The sequence below is a fragment of the Xenopus laevis genome, chromosome 2L (assembly GCF_017654675.1).
Source record: "Xenopus laevis strain J_2021 chromosome 2L, Xenopus_laevis_v10.1, whole genome shotgun sequence".
In the NCBI taxonomy this organism is placed as follows: Eukaryota; Metazoa; Chordata; class Amphibia; order Anura; family Pipidae; genus Xenopus; species Xenopus laevis.
In genome coordinates, this window is record NC_054373.1 from 176384303 (window position 1) to 176402250 (window position 17948).

At 42.4% G+C, this 17948-nt stretch overlaps 1 protein-coding gene across 7 annotated transcripts in view; it reads right to left on the reverse strand.

Annotated features, from left to right (window-relative positions):
* Positions 1–17948, reverse strand: part of LOC108708756 (protocadherin Fat 3-like) — a 406168-nt gene that overhangs the window by 299776 nt on the left and 88444 nt on the right. For 3 of the 7 annotated variants that reach the window (XM_041582701.1, XM_041582700.1, XM_041582698.1), the window contains exon 1: positions 5533–6035. The exons of 1 other annotated variant lie outside the window; for it this stretch is intronic. The gene's annotated coding sequence lies outside the window, so the exon portion shown is untranslated. Of the gene's footprint in view, positions 1–5532; positions 6036–17948 lie in introns of those variants that run through there. 3 more of the 7 variants (XM_041582702.1, XM_018247785.2, XM_018247788.2) reach the window with 3 other exon arrangements.

Sequence of the window (17948 nt, forward strand, 5' to 3'; positions counted from 1 at the left end):
TGTTTTTATACTTCCATGGGTTTAGGGGAATTTTACACGGAAATGGCACTGTATTTATACTTCTTGGAATTTTGGGTATTTTACATAGAATTTGCACTGTTTTAATACTTCCATGGGTTTGGGGGAATTATACTGTATATGGAACACCTAAAAGGAAACATTTAGTATGTTACAGAATGGCCAACTCTAAGCAACTTTTTTTTTTTAATTATTTGCCCTCTGCTTCCTAGCTTTCAAATGGGGGTCACTGACCCCATCTAAAAAAACAAATGCTCTGTAAGGCTACACATTTATTTTTATTGCTACTTTTTATGACTCACCTTTCTATTCAGGCCTCTCCTATTCATATTCCAGTCTCTTATTCAATTTAATGCATGGTTGCTAGATTAATTTGGATCCTAGCAACCAGATTGCTGAAATAGCAAACTGGAGAGCTGCTGAATAAAAAGTCAAAAACCACAAATAATAAAAAATGAAAACCAATTGCAAATTGTCTCAGAATATCACTCTCTGCATCATACTAAACATTGACTCAAAGGTGAATAACCCCTTTAAGAAACGGTTAATACATATCCATGCACCCAACTTGTTATCCTTTCCGTACTGACGTGTCAGGGGGATACAGTGACTATGTTGATACTGTGCATAACCATCAGGGAACACCGTGGTCCCATGGGTGCTGCTCTTTGCGCACAATCTGTTTCTGTGGATACACACGCACATGTAACAACCGTGTTTCTCCAGGCTCCCTCTATACATAACCTAATTCCTTCTTCGGCAGCCGTTAATCTCATTATTTATTGGGGGCATTATTACCTGCAGCACGTATATCACGATGCCCCTGATTGCTCTATCACGAGAATTCATTCTAAATGTTGTGCTCTGGTTTCCTCCCACACACCAAAAACATACAGGCAGATTAATCGGCTCTGGACGACATTAAGGGGCTGATGCACTTTTCAGTTAACTTTTAGTATGTGGCCAATTCCAAGCAACATTTCAGTTGGTCTTCATTGTGTATTTTTTTTTATATTTTTTCATATTTCGCCTTCTACTTCATAGTACAAGTTGATCCAGGGACTGGTCCCATTGCATCTTGGAGTCAGGAAGGAATTTTCCCCCCTCTGAGGCAAATTGGAGAGACTTCAAAAGGGTTTTTTTTTTTGCCTTCCTCTGGATCAACTGGCAGTTAGGCAGGTTATACACAGACTTAAGGTTGAACTTGATTGACATGTGTCTTTTTTCAACCTAACTTACTATGTTACTATGTGACTCTTTCCAGCTTACAAATGGGGGTCCCTGCCCCCGACAGCCAAAAACGATTGCTCGGTGAGGCTACAATTTTATTGTTATTGCTACTTTTTATTACTCATCTTTCTATTCAGGCCTCTCCTATTCATATTCCATTCTCGTAGTCAAAGCAATGCATGGTTGCTAGGGTAAATAGGTCCCTAGCAACCAAATGGCTGAAATTGCAAACTGGAGAGCTGATGAATAAACTCAAAAACCACAAATAATACAAATATTTTTCAGAGTATTTCTAAGTTAGAAATCCGAGCAACTCCTATTGCCCGAATGGACCTTATTTATGAAGAAAAAAGCCAGAAAAAATAGGGTCGGGCAAACCCCGAAAACTCTGAATTGTTTGCGCAAAAACTCTATCTATGGGAAAAAAAATCAAAATTTTCTGAGTCGGTATGGTATCGGTACGGACATCAGCGCAGACTAGGGTTGCCACCTGTCCGGTTTTGACCCGGACAGCCCGGTATTTTGAGGGGCTGCCCAATTCTATACTTCCTGCCCGGTTTTCCAAATAAGGAAAACTGGGTGGGATTCCCTTGATTGACACGGCGGTCAGCCAATCGCTGATCGCCGTGGCATAACCCTGCCCACTGACGACATGGGTCCGCCCACTGACGTCACAGACACGCCCACTGAAGTCACTGACACCCACATCCCCCCCCACCCCCGCCCGGTCTCAGCCAGACATAAAGGTGGCAACCCTAGCGCAGACACTGAGACCTTCCCCATTGACTTATACAGGACCTCGAGAGTTTTTAGATGCCGGGGTTTCGGATTCTGAGTTTTTAGATCATCAGACTTTAATAAATCTTGAACAATTCATAGGTTTGTTTTTTTTTCCCCCCTCCGTAAACCACAAATTATTTGAGGTTCGGATATTCAGACCTTGATGAACAACCTCCTAAAAGTTAACTCAAAGATGAGCAACCCCTTTAACCCTATAGAGAGCTTTGTGACAGACATCCTTGCCCTTTACACTTATTATTACTACCTGCACTACAACTGGATATAAATAACTGGCCTACTGAGTGTAGCAAAGGGCCTAATAGCTCCATCTACTGACAGTTTATAATATAACAGCCAATATTCTACAAGGCTGCAGACACCCGTTGTGTAGAACTGCATCAGCTCGCAGGCTATTATCTAGGTTACAAGGTAATGACCAATAATTCACAATACTCAGTGGGATATAGAACTGGGTCATGAATTTGTAATAAAACTCTATTTTAATGCCTTTGCATATGAAGAATGGAGATGAAAGAGAGAGTGGGAAAAGCTGTCGTTGTCTTACTGTATAAAACCCAACAGATGTCACTTTGTGAAACTGCGCTGTAGCCGTGTATCCATGGCGATAGGTGTGTAACTGTCACAACTAGTTAATAATGAGGGTTAGTTACTAGGTTTGGCTAAGCCCACGTGCTGAGTAGGGAAAGTAATGGCCACTGAGCTGGCAAAGCATCTGTCTCATACTCCCTTCTGCTTTTAGATTGTCAGCTCTAATGACCAAATTGAACACAGAAAGGGGTAAAGCAAAATGCTCCTTCCCATGTGGCTGCCATAAAGCGAGAGGGAGTGGATGGGAGCGAGACTCTAAACCTACACCTGCCATTTGTACATTCAGCCCCAGAACTGGCAGTAAGTGAGAGCAAACAGACTCCCCACGGAAAGTGTTAACAGCTCGCTGCAGCCTGTAACGTTATCCTCCCCGGCGGAAGATGCAATCTACTAAACTAACATAGTGCTGGAATCAAGGTATTAAGAGCAGTATTTATAAATGCGCTGAAATTCAATTTATATCTCAATGGTTCCTTCATCATCATCGTCATTTGCATAGTTATGTAGTTTGTTCCCTTATAACAAACAGGGGGTCTTATCACGGATCACAGAATAAAAAAAAACAGCACCTGGATGTAAGAGCTTGCAATCTAAATGTAACGTGGAATCAGGGGACACATTATTCATCTGTCATGTCAACTCCAAAGCAATTACCTAACCACAAAATAAAAATATGCGGCCCGAGGCCATTGCTGAAGGAGGACAAGGGCTGCACCTCCTTCTACATTCTGTGAGGCTAATTAGCAATGAATTGAAAGGCTGTTGACTACACTGCTTTCTGTGCAGCCATGCAATAGGCAGGTAAATGAGTCGCCTGCTAACCCTGCAGGACGTGAAGGGTTAAAGTTACAGTTTTAAAAAAAACCAAAAAACACCATCTCCACTCTTCCAAGGGCAGTGCATGATGGGACTGGCACAGCTATAGTTAATCAGCCCAAACAGAAAGCTGGGGAGTCTGATGGCTTCCATCTGGGCTCAATGAATTGCAATTGTGCGGAAGGGCTGGCAAGTGACCCCATGGCAATAGACTGATAACGATTCCACTGTGTAATTGCAGTATAATTACAGCTGTCCATCATGCTACAACCCTTTACTGTTTTGGAACTACAACTCCCAGAAGGCCCTACAAGACTTTGGCCGATGCTGTCTTTGTGCTTTTAAAAATTAAAAAAAAAGGCCAAATCTATTCCTAATAATCAAGGGAGGTATTGATTGTGTATACCTGTATGCTATATGCGGATAAACTACAACTCCCAGCTCCTACTGTAGCAGTGCCAGGAGATCCTCAATATCGTTTTTTATTGATCATTTATATAGTAAGCATATATATATATATATATATATATGTATATATATATATATATATATATATATATATATATATATATATATATATATATATATATATATATAGAACATATTCTACAGATATTATATACCATTCAGTGCCTGCCCCAGTAGAGCTTACAATCTAAGGTCCCTATCCAAATCACACACACTACGGCAATTGTATCAGGAGCCAATGAACCTGCCTGTATGTGTTTGTAGTGTGGAAGGAAACTCACAGAAACCCACATGGACACAGGGAAAACAGAAAAAAACTCCTTGCATATATTGCCATAGAACCCCGCAAGGCAGCACAGCTAATACAGATTTACTTAATACAGGCTGTAGATTTGGACAATGTTAACCCCTGCATCGCTTGTACTCTAGTTCAACAACAACTGCTGCAAAAATCTTTCATCCGCATGTTCCCTCAAAAATGCTAACATGTTCAAAGTAAGTGAAATTATGAATTCATTATTAACGATTATTAGAGGATGTCACTATAGCCTTTGATTTTGAAGAGCATGCTGGGAGTTGTAGTTCAGAAACAGCTGGAGTTTGTACACCTTTGTAAATAAACATATGTATATATATAATTATATATATATATACTGTATAAAAAAATTTGTAAAATAACTGGAGTGCTGGTCCAATCTGAACTGAACTATATATATATATATATATATACTGTACATCATCTCTACACTAGCTGTACATCCCAAGACAGAGTGGGAGTGTGCATATAAAATAAAATAAAAACCATGCACAGTTATATACAAAAGCATAATATAAAACCTATATATACAAACAATAATCTATCTATATATATATATATATATATATATATATATATATATATATATATATATATATATATATATATATATATATACACAGCTGAAATGGAACAGTTAAGTTAAGGAATCGGTACCTTCTGCAACATTGTAACAAGCCTATAAATAAGGTGCACAGCAGAGCAAAGGAACTGCAATGGGACACACACTATAGTAGAGGTACGGCAATGGGACACACAATAGTAGAGGTACGGCAATGGGACACACACATTATAGTAGGGGAACGGCATTGGGACACACACACTATAGTAGGAGTACGACAATGGGACACACACACTATAGTAGAGGTACGGCAATGGGACACACACATTATAGTAGAGGTACGGCAATGGGACACACACATTATAGTAGGGGAACGGCAATGGGACACACACACACTATAGTAGGAGTACGACAATGGGACACACACATTATAGTAGAGGTACAGCAATGGGACACACACACTATAGTAGAGGTACGGCAATGGGACACACACACTATAGTAGGGGTACGGCAGTGGGACACACACACTATAGTAGAGGTACGGCAATGGGACACACACACTATAGTAGGGGTACTGCAATGGGACACACACACTATAGTAGAAGTACGGCAATGGGACACACACACTATAGTAGGGGTACGGTAGTGGGACACACACACTAAAGTAAAGGTATGGCAATGGGACACACACTCTATAGTAGGGGTACGACAATGGGACACACAAGAGACTTACCTTGGCACTAGGGTAAGTGGCAGAGAGGGACCCCAAGACACAAGTGCATATCCTCTATGGACACCTCAAATCTGTCAGTAAAGTCACTCCATTCTCCATAGCACAGAGATACGCTACCAATGTAACCAGAACCAAACACCCTCACTCAGCCTCCCACTGCATTTTACATAAAACCAGTAAAAAGGAAAATAAAAACAAAAAGAAGCAGAACTAGAAGGAGTTGAGCTGCTCCAGGCCAGTGAACTTGTCAGTGAGAAGAAGAAGCTGCTTGGGAAACTTGCAGTCACCTTACTCATGTGCTATAGGGAGAACACTGTGAATTGGAGAAGGGGCTCAGCCAATGGTGGGGGAAGGGCAGCATGGGAGGAGGAGGAGGAGGAGGATGGGGATGTGACACACATATAGAATGAGAGATTAAACAATGCTGTCACATAGGCTGCAAGCTCCGGCACTCGGGGGCAGCGCCTGGAATTCCCATCCCAGAGAAATACAAGAGAAATGGGGCCAAATGAAGTGGCCAAAGAGTAAAATACACTTTCCAGACCCTTCTCCAGAGTCTCAGCCAATAAGGAGAAGCCCCCGGCGTCCCCTGTACTCACTCAGCGCAAATAAACTTGTACAATTCCATTGCCCGTGTGTCCCCGGCTGCAGAACAACCAGGAGACTATTCCCACATACCAACACTATACACAGAGCTTACTATAAATATTATTCATTCCCATCATTACTGAACCAAGCAGCATATTTATCAATGGCTGAGAGTAAATCCGGCCCCAGTTCTCTGTACACTTCTATGGTATCTCTGCACCCTTGGGAAATATGTGCCCCTTCAATTCCTAGACAGGTGGGGAGTTTCCTCCTGCAGTGAATTCTATTCTCACTCTTTGATAAATATGCCACAAGGTGTATATATATATTTATATTCAGAGCCAGCACACTATGCACATGCAATTGCATCTCTGCACAACACCTTTTAATCAAAAATCCCATTAAAAACATGGGTTTTATACATTTTCTTTTGCTTTACTCGATAGGCCAGCACATTGCACCAGAGCAAGGGATGTCAGACTTGTAGCCATTTAGCTGGGGATACACCTCAATCAGCTGAATCTGCTGTATGGAACATGTAAAGGGGTGCAGGGGGGATATCTGCTGTATGGAACATGTAAAGGGGTGCAGGGGGATATCTGCTGTATGGAAAGGGGTGCAGGGAGGATATCTGCTGTATGGAAAGGGGTGCAGGGGAGATATCTGCTGTATGGAAAGGGGTGCAGGGGGATATCTGCTGTATGGAAAGGGGTGCAAGTCGTATATTTGCTGTATGGAACATGTACAGGGGTGCAGGAGGGATATCTGCTATATGGAAAGGGGTGCAAGTCGTATATTTGCTGTATGGAACATGTAAAGGGGTGCAGGAGGGATATCTGCTGTATGGAAAGGGGTGCAGGGAGGATATCTGCTGTATGGAAAGGGGTGCAGGGAGGATATCTGCTGTATGGAAAGGGGTACAGGGGGGATATCTGCTGTATGGAACATGTAAAGGGGTGCAGGGGGATATCTGCTGTATGGAAAGGGGTGCAGGGAGGATATCTGCTGTATGGAACATGTAAAGGGGTGCAGGGGAGATATCTGCTGTATGGAAAGGGGTGCAGGGGGATATCTGCTGTATGGAAAGGGGTGCAGAGGGATATCTGCTTTATGGAAAGGGGTGCAAGTCGTATATTTGCTGTATGGAACATGTAAAGGGGTGCGGGGGGATATCTGCTGTATGGAACATGTAAAGGGGTGCGGGGGGATATCTGCTGTATGGAAAGGGGTGCAGGGGGATATCTGCTGTATGGAAAGGGGTGCAGGGAGGATATCTGATTTATGGAAAGGGGTACAGGGGGATATGTGCTGTATGGAACATGTAAAGGGGTGCAGGGGGATATCTGCTGTATGGAAAGGGGTTCATGGGGGATATCTGCTGTATGGAAAGGGGTGCAGGGAGGATATCTGCTGTATGGAAAAGGGGTACAGGGGGGATATCTGCTGTATGGAACATGTAAAGGGGTGCAGGGGGGATATCTGCTGTATGAAAAGGGGTGCAGGGAGGATATCTGCTGTATGGAAAGGGGTACAGGGGGGATATCTGCTGTATGGAACATGTAAAGGGGTGCAGGGGGGATATCTGCTGTATGAGACATGTGCTATGTTAAAGCTGTGTATTATATTCCTATGTATACAGTCCATATACATACAGACTTCACATTACATATACAGTATTAGTGAGTAAGTGTGCAATGTAGTAGTATCAGTGCTGTGTATGTTACTAGCTGTATCAAGCCATTATTATTACCCAATGAAAACAAATAGTAAGATGCCGAGAGTGCTGAGCACAAGGTCACACACTGAGTCACAGAATTGCTTTAATGACAAAAACACACACAACGCACGTTATTTTCCTTAGTGCCGGGCCGTGGCGTGTGCAGAAGTCTCATGTGGAACAGGCTGTGTATTTAAAGGCAACACATGACTGGGGACAAGTGTTTAGAAATACAGGGAACAGCTGGATACACAGCCAATTTGAATAATACAATAACAGCAGAAATAGGCGATTGCTTACAGGGAGACTGGGGGGGGGATACGGCTCTCTGAACATTCCTTCCTCCCGGAATTTGCATTTATATTCCTGGTGCCTTTATTCCTTATGGCTAATAAATGGAAATGCTCTATACAGGGTTGTACCTATTGCACAGTAATTACTATGGCAGATCCCGCTCACAGAATTGATCTTACAATCCGCTGATTCTGCTGGCAGTTGGTGTGTCCCAGCTGGCGTATCATTGCAGTTATCTGTGTCTCCTTTGCTTGGCTTAAATTATTGATTTGCCTCTCCTGGCCCCCCTGATTGTGCCACATACCATTAACCTTATCTGTGCGGCAGGGACCCCCCTCCCCGACGGAGCTGGACTCTAAAAGCAATTTCACCATCTTCTCACAGCAATCTATTCTGTATCAATCTACATTTATACTTGCACCCGGGGAGGGAGGGGCTATAGCTGAAACTACAACTCCCAGCATCCCCTCCCTGCAGTTGCAATTCAATTGTTATAATTACAGTGAAACCTCAATTTTACATCCCCTGATTTTAAGTTTTTCCTGATTTTTTATGCATAATACATTTCCCAGATTTTACATTTTCCTGGATTTTACACAATTTTTTTTCTGGTCCCCTGAAAAATGTAAAATGGGGGTTCTACTGTAAGATAATATGTCCTTTGTACTTTCATCCATAAGTCCCCCATGTGATGCTTTGTGGAAACCCCCAGAACCTAAATCAGCAGCCATGTTTTTTTTTGCTGGGAGTAACAACACCATTGAATAAATGCACCTATACCTCCATCTATCTGAGCTATAATATAGTGTGAGCACAAGGAGCAGCCAATCAATGCACTCTGCTCCCGGCTATGGATTAATGGCACTGCCTCATCAATCAATAATTTACAACGCAATCTTGACACCCACACACACAAAACGCTTTGTTATGTTAGGGCCCCGGAGCCCCACTGTTACACGAATCATCTCTCATATGAATTAAATCCCCAGTGTGAAGCAGCCAGTAGTAACGGGACTCTGCGTGGGGATCGGGGAGCGACAACAAATCCCAACAAATGAACCTCACGCTGTCAATTAAGCTCTAAGGTCGTTTTTCATTTTGTCGAGGGAGAAGGTGCAATGGATTCAGTATCCGTGTCACCAACACAAGGAAATAGGAGTTCTTCCCATAATGCAGAGCTTCCCAAACAGGCCCCTGGGGGCCCCCAGGCAATGGAGGGATGGTGGGTTTAATCTGGAGGCGAATTAGGTTGTGATATTTTGAGATACAATTATTATTTGTTGTCTTGGATCATTTTAAATCTACAGTAAAGATTCCTGAGTTTTATTCCAGCCAGGGCAGCGTCGGACTGGGGGGGGGGTCTGGCGCCGCAGGGGCCCACACACTAGGGTTGCCACCTCATCCCTTAAAGGGCAGGACTCCACGGATGATTCCGTTGTGATCCGCCGCGCAAAAACGCAGGCGTCACGTCGGATGCGACGGAAATAAGGTAAGTAATGCTATTGTCGGATGTCGGATGCAGACGCATCAATGCTGCGACACGATCCGACAAATAGAATTACTTACTTATTTCCGTCGCATCCGACGTGACGTCCGTGGAGTCCTGCCCTGAAACCAAACACATATGAAATCCACAACCTGCATGGCTAATTAGCAATTTATTTAGAGGCATGCTGCAGACTGAACTGATAGGGTAGGACTACACAGAAGTTTTTGGCACGATCCAACGCGCTGCAACAAAACGCATGCGATGGAAATAAGGAAAGAGATAAAGTCGCAGCGTTGATCCGACACAACTGTCGGATTCAGACGCAGCGACTTCATCCGACATTTCTATCTCTTACCTTATTTCCGTTGCATGCGTGTGTCGCAGCTCATCGAATCGTGCCGAAAACATCTGTGTAGTCCTACCCTTATGTGCAGCCACGCATCATGCATCTAAATGAATTGCTAATTAGCCATGCAGACTGTGGATTAACAGTGTTCAGTTTTAAAGGGGTTGCAACCCTACCAAACACAGCCCCAGCCTCAATCCCCCGCGGACCTTATTTTTATTTAGTTGTGGCCCACGATCGGGGCCAGGTAGGAGGTAGGCGTGTAGCACCCAGGGCAGGGGGCAGGTCTGGGTCACAAGTAAGGTTGTCATCTTTTCTGGAAAAAAATACCGGCCTTCCAATATATTTATCTTTTTTCCCTATTAATAACATTGGGATCAACCATCATTTTTACCGGCCAGGCTGGTAAAATACCGGCCAGTTGCAACCCTAGTCACAGGGGCCCACCAGTTTTTTTCACAGTGTCCAACAAGTCTGACCCTGAGCCAAGGATCCATCTGCCAGAAAACTGCATATTCGCCCCATGTCTGCATGAGTTTCCTTCCGATGTGAATGGGATAGGGACCTTAGAGTATAAATTCCCATGGGGCAGGGACTGATGTGATTCTTGCTTTATATCTGTAAAGCGCTGCAAAATGCAGATATTAAGTGAATATATATATATATATATATATATATATATATATATATATATATATATATATATATATATATATATATATATATATATATATATATATATATGAGAATAATAACAAAAATAGTGCAGTGCCCCTGGTGGCCAAATCAGGAAAACTGGTTGTATGCTTGTTTATATAACAACTCCCAGACAATCCGGACACTGTTTTTTTATTACACTGAGGTCAGTATTTCATTGCTCTCTGGCTCCTTGGCCGATAGATATCTGGCCAGTTTTCAAGCCATCAGGCAGGACCTCCTAAAGGCCAGATACATAGGGATAAGCTTTTGACTAGGGTTGACACCTGTCCAGTTTTTACCTGGACAGCCCAGTTTTTGGGAAGAGATGTCCAGCTGAAAACTACCTTGATAGTGCTTTAAAGTGAAAGGTAGGCAATCAGCCAATCGCTAATTGCAACGTTATAACTCCGCCCCAGATGTCATGAACCCACCCCTAAAACATCAACCAAACTCCCCTCTGGTGTAATCTACCTGCCCCCAATGTCATCTGCTGTGCCCCCTGCCCAGACAACTGAACATCAGAAGGTGGTAACTAGAGTTGCAACCTTCTGCGGCTCCGTACTCCGGGCAGGGGGTGGGTGGTAACATCACAGGGGGCGGGGAGGTGGGTGGTAACATCACAGGGGGGTGGGCGTGTCAGCACTATCATGGGGTGGAGCTCTAGCATGATAATCAGCGATTGGCTGATCACCGCATCAATCTCAGCAAGTCCTACACCGATTTTCCTAACTTAGAAAACCGGGCAGGCAGTTTTTGTAAGGGCTGTCCGGGTCAAAACCAGACAGATGGCAACCCTACTTTTGACGTGGTCCGGAGGGGTAGAATTGGCTGCTTTTATCAGCCTTTGTATGACCAGTTTATATCTGGCTGTTTATAATCTACATGAATGCTAATTAATTACTGTAAGTTTCAGTATTGGCACATACAGTTAATAATAAATCAGGTTAAATCTAGTAATGGCGCAAATTTGTTCCGCTTCGCTGAGAAATTCCCCGAAACAGGGAAAAATTCACGAAACGAGAACTTTGATGCCCGCGTCAATTCCGACACTGGGTTTAAAGTCAATTGTCGTCCGAATAATGTTGACACTCAATGGTTTTGATGCGAGCGACTTTTCCGACGGCCTGTCCCTTTTTGACGCCGGTAATTTGCAGCGAATTCGCGCCTGCCGAATTTATTCGCCCATCACTAGTTAAATCTTCTTTATGTAGCTGTCCTTATTCACAACTTGAACTTGAACTTGTCCTGTTTGTCAGGACCCAAGTGCAATGAAGGTGAAAAATCTCCGTTTTGAGGAACACAAAGGGGGCCATGTGAAAAAGCATTATAATGATGATAAATGTGTAGTACAGAGGCACATCTGATTGTCTAGCATCAGGTCAGAGGGTATTTTCTCTCCATGTATCCATCAGTGTATCATCTAAAGCAGAGCCCCCCCCCAGCCTCCCACCGTTCAGCAACGGCTGACACGCCATAAATAAATTCACAGTTCCAAAGCCCCTTCCCCATTACAGAGCAATGGGATTCAAACTTGCTCCCGTCACAAAGAGCTCACAGATAAATGGCAGACACCAAGAGAAATCTCATGTAGGCAAAGAAACAGAGACAGAGTCAGCGAATAAAGAGACTATTACCTCTTCACTTGTATGTTCCCTATATATATGTACCTAACGGGATCTATAAAAGCTTCAACACTAAATGGAAAATCCACCAGGAGCCTATAGGACAAGACCAAACCAATCACCCTTATATTATGAGTTCCTTCCTGCTGGGGTTGGTCCAACTAAAGAGGTCCAGCAGGTCAGGAGTTCCAACCAGAATAGCACAATGCCTTCCCTATAATAAAAAATGTCTAACTAAGGACCCTAGGTCCACGCTTGCTCTGACCAATGCATAATCTCACACTACCTGCTGACTTTGTGTATCTTTTGGGAAATCAGTGAAAGCTCATGACCCTGTCTGGACTGTCAGGTTAATGTGGTAGAATTATGGAAAACCCAGTATTAGAAGGTATATATGAAGATTCCAGCTTGGAAAACCGAAATGCATGTTGTATTAATCCCTATTGCAGTGGCTCCTAAACTATAGCCTGGGTCAATGACAAGGGACTAAGCGTAAAGCGTGCTAAAGGAATTGTTCTTGGAAAAATAAAAACTGGGTAAATAGATAGGCTGTGCAAAATAAAAATTGTATCTAATATAGTTAGTTAGCCACAAATGTATAAAGACTGGAGTGACTGGATGTCTAACATAATAGCCAGAACACTACTTCCTGCTTTGCAGAGACTTTGCAGAGACTTGAGGGGGGCCACATGGGTCATTAGCGATGGACAAATTTATTGGCACGCAAATTTTCTCTGACGTCAAAGTTTTTTTGACACCGATGATAATTGCGCCACCGGCGACAAATTTCCAAACGCCCATTGACTTTAATGCATTTGGGTCAAATAGGAGCGTGTCAAATTATCCTTTGACGTCAGTGTCAAAATTCGCATTTTGCAAATTTTTTGTTTTGTGAATTTCGCTGGAAATTCACAAATTTTCGGCGAAGTGAAACAGGACAAATTCGCCCATCACTTTGGGTCATAACTGTTGCTTTTGAATCTGAGCTGAATGCTGAGGGTCAATTGCAAACTCACTGAACAGTTATGTCCCATGTGGACCCCCTTATCTTATAGTCACTGACTAACTCAGAGTTAGAGAGCTGCAAAGCAGGAAGTAGTGTTCTGGCTATTATGTTACACATCCAGTCACTCCAGCCTTTATACATTACATTTTTGCCTAACTAACATTTTTTATTTTGCACAGCCTAGCTATTTATTTTTACACTGAACTGTTCCTTTAATGGTGACACCATCTTTGTTTGCTTCTAGATACCCTGAAGGTCAATAAGGATGAGATTTCTTCCGTAAGATATTCTTGGAACTATTATAGAATGGTTTTACACCAGTGCTTTCCTATAGGGTTATGTTAAGACATGAGGGCATTGAAAAAAGGACCCCAAACCACCAAGGGGCCCAAGTCTAACAGCCACTGCTTGAACGTTGTTACTTATAAGTTATATTTGTTCTTAAGACATTGATAATATTATCAGCAGAAGCATAGGAAACCTAGGGGGCCCGGGTCCATTGCAGATGAACTCCAAGGGCCCATGCAGCACAACAATGCTGTTGCTTGGCAACTGGACTATCAAATATTTACACCATGGAAAGTCTCAGTTGGTTCAGAGGAGCTCCATTCACTTCCAACCATGAGACAGACCCATCATCATACCTTTAACCTGATTTCCAGCTTTTCTGATTTTCTATTAGGGATGCACCGAATCCAACATTCGGTCAGGATTTGGGCTTTTTCAGCATTATTCGGATTCGCCTGAATCCTTCTGTCCGGTCGAACCGAATGTAAATTAGGTGTGGGAATAGAAATCACGTGACTTTTTGTGACATAACAAGGAAGTAAAACAAAAATGTTGCACCTTTTCCTTTGCATATGCAAATTAGGATTCACATTCGCAAATCTTTCACAAAGGATTCGGCCGAATCCCAAAAAGTGGATTCGGTGCATCCTTATTTTCTATATTTCCTAACAAGCAAACTCACTATGAGGTTTGTCTGGAACAATCAAATCCAAGCCCAGGCTTTTGATATGCACAAACACAGCATTACTTCTTTATTTCCCTTTAATTCATTTACTGGGAGGGGAAGACAAGACTTTGGATAAAAAGCCATTAAATGAATTGTGGTGGCGGCAGAATAATTGGCTTGTTGGGGAAGGTTTTATGGGTGACGTGAGCTCATTTAATTCAGTGTGTCCATTTACAGAGAGGCGGCTGCATGGGCTGAGCCGTTGGCAGGATCACGCGTGACACATACAATGTCCCGTGTAGGTTCTGCTGAAGGCTTATGTGCCCCAAAGGAATTTCCTTGTGCTACACTGTGCCATCATATAGAGAACAATAGATACGAACCAGCTGTGTAGTCCATGGAATTAGGGTAAAACATGTCCCAAGGGAGCCGGCCAGACTGATTTGTCAGACACTCAGACATAATGAGAAATATCAGGGAGGCTGGCAGGGAGCGGGAAATGGGAAAGGTGAAAGGAAATGTGAGTAGAAAGATGTCAAAACATTCTGTGAGTGGTGTAAACACATGGCGCTTGTCTGCAGAACACTTTCGGGGAACGGCTTGTGGCTGCTGTTCCTCTGCCCCTGGATAGTGATTGACTGGCTGGAGAATTCCCTCATTCCATCACAAACAATGGATATTGGGTTATTGTAGAATTTCATTTAGAAAGGCTAGTGCAATAGGCTTCAGTAGGCTTCTCCGCCCATTAAAAGTAAACTTTGAGTATGTGGCTTTCTCACCCACCAAACCCCCTACATATGTTATAGAATGGCTAATTCTGAGCAACTTCTCAATTGGTCATATTATTTTTTATAGTTTTCGAATGATTTGCCTTCTTCTTCTGGCTTTTTCCAGCTTTCAAATAGTGGTCACTGACCCCATCTAAAAAAATAAAAAAAAAGCTCTATAAAGGTGGCCATAGACGTTACAATTACGATATTTTCTGGAAGAGATCTTTCCAAGAAAGTGTAGAGATGTATGGGCAGATAAACAGACAGAAACAATAGAATTCTACCCGTATCCGACGATTCAGCAGTATATTCAGCCGATATTCGGGGGCCTTCAAAGGTGCCCAATCAAAATTTTCCAGCCGGCTCAATCGATGAGCCGACTCAAGTCTTCTGCCAATATCGCTTGTCTCCCGCCATACACGCACCGAATATTGTACGAATTTTTTTCCGTACGTTGTATGGCCACCTTAAGACTGCAAATGCATTGTTTTTGCTACTTTTTATTACTAATCTTTCTATTCAGGCCTCTCCTATTCATATTCCAGCCTCTTATTCAAATCAATGCATGGTTGCTAGGGAAATTTGGACCCTAGCAACCAGATAGCTGAAACTGCAAACTAGAGAGCTGCCGAATAAAAAGCTAAATAACTCAAAAACAACAAATAATAAAAATTGCAGGTATGGGATCCGTTATCCAGAAACCCGTTATCCAGAAAGCTCAGAATTACGGAAAGGCCATCTCCCATAGACTCCATTTTATGCAGATAATCAAAATTTTTAAAAATTATTTCCTTTTTCTCTGTAATAATAAAACAATAGCTTGTACTTGATCCCAACTAAGATATAATTAATCCTTATTGGAAGCAAAACCAGCCTTTTTTGGTTTATTTAACGTTTACATGATTTTCTACTGGTCTTAAGGTAGGAAGATCCAAATTCCGGAATCCTCCAGGTCCCGAGCATTCTGGATAACAGGTCCCATACCTGAACAGAGAAAAAGGGAACTATTTTTAAACATTTGGATTACTTGAATAAAATAGAGTCTATAGGAGACGGCTTTCCCGAAATGCAGAACTTTCTGGATAATGGTCCCATACCGTATTTATAAAATATAATTACAGAAAGATCCCTTATCTGTAAAACCCCAGGTCCATTCTGGATAATAGGTCCCATACCTGTACTGAACAAGCACCCATGCAGAATTACTGAGGTCAGAAAAAGATGGCGGCACAACGCTCGGCATAATATTCCCTAGGCTGTTGCATTTTTTGAAGATGAAGTGTGCCAACCCAGTAGAGGGGGTGAGTGAATAAAATTGGTTTGGGGTGCCTTACAACTTGTCAACCCCCGGTGATATTAGCCCCTTCTCCTTTAATGAAGACAAATAATATTGGAGCTCCTACTGAACAGCAGAAATAATATTTGGAGCAAACACTTTGTCCTCATACAGGTATGAGACCTGTTATCCAGAATGCTCGGGACCTGGGGCTTTCCGGATAATGGATCTTTCCGTAATTTGGATCTTCATACCTTAAGTCTACTAGAAAATCATGTAAACATGAAATAAACCCAATAGGCTGGTTTTGCTTCCAATAAGGATTAATTATATCTTAGTTGGGATCAAGTACAAGCTACTGTTTTATTATTACACAGAAAAAGGTAAATATTTTTAAACATTTGAATAAAATGGAGTCTATGGAAGACGGGCTTTCCTTAATTCGGAGCTTTCTGGATAACGGATTTCCGGATAAAGGAAAAAAAGTGACCAACTGTCTAAGGTTGCGACTGAAAGAAAGGAGATTTCACCATCAGCATTAAAGGGGTTTCATTACCATTTTTTTTTTACATTACTTTTTTACCAGGTGAGAGATGGTTTGGTCAGATTCTAGGAACAAAGGGGATAAATAATATTCATTGGTTTAAACAATCAATGATCCATGGAGAAAGGCTGCAGCCATCTTTGCTTTGTGAAGGATATTCCCCCTTCCCCGAGGCTGAATTTACAGCTTTGTGTTGTTATATAAAGGTCACATTCAGCCTATCCACAAGATAAAAAGCAGGAGGGAAAGGGGATCAGCACACACGGGGCACTGGAATAAAAACACATTAAATAGGCGACGTACATCACATCTAATTTATGACAGTGTTGGTAATACATTAACCCCCGGCCGAAAGAGATGATAACTAATCAATGCAGATCACCTTCCAACCACAACATGAGACATTCAGAAAGAAATATTATCCCCTTCCAGAACCCACTGTTCTATTGTTTTCCCATTGACTCCTTGTTTTTTTTTAAATTTAAAATTAAATTATCTTTTTTAAAGGGCAAGTTAAAACTTATTATCCTCCATAAGTGATTCCGTATGAATTCTTTTTTTTCATTCACCAACTTGGCTGCAATCCTTCTTGAAACGACGTGGCCAAGATGGGGGAGTTGTGAGTCTCTGCATTATACAAGGGCAAATAACTCCTCCCCTAAGAAAACAATGGCAGGTTTTGGGGGTGACCTGGGACACAAGAAGAATAAAAAGTAAGTATTACAGATAAGCCATGCCTTGTCCTATGGATTCATCTTGTGCAACTAGATCCAAGTTGGGCAAAACATGTGTTTCCCTCATCATGATCATCCCCAGTAGAATGGACTTGATATCATCTGATTTCACCATTACCATGGACAGCTCCATAAGGCTTATCTGCTTGTCCAGCCTATGGCCCAAATGCATATGGAGTTAAGGTGGCCATACATGGGCAAATTAAAGCTGCCGATATCGGTCCTTTATATATCAGCCAGATATCGATTGCACAAGTTTGATTTTTTGTCTGCGATCCAGGACCACATTGGTTAGTTGATGCGGCTCTGCGACCCGTCAGCTCCTATTCACAGCACTGTAATTCGATCGTTCACCCCCAGGGCCAAACATTTGGAT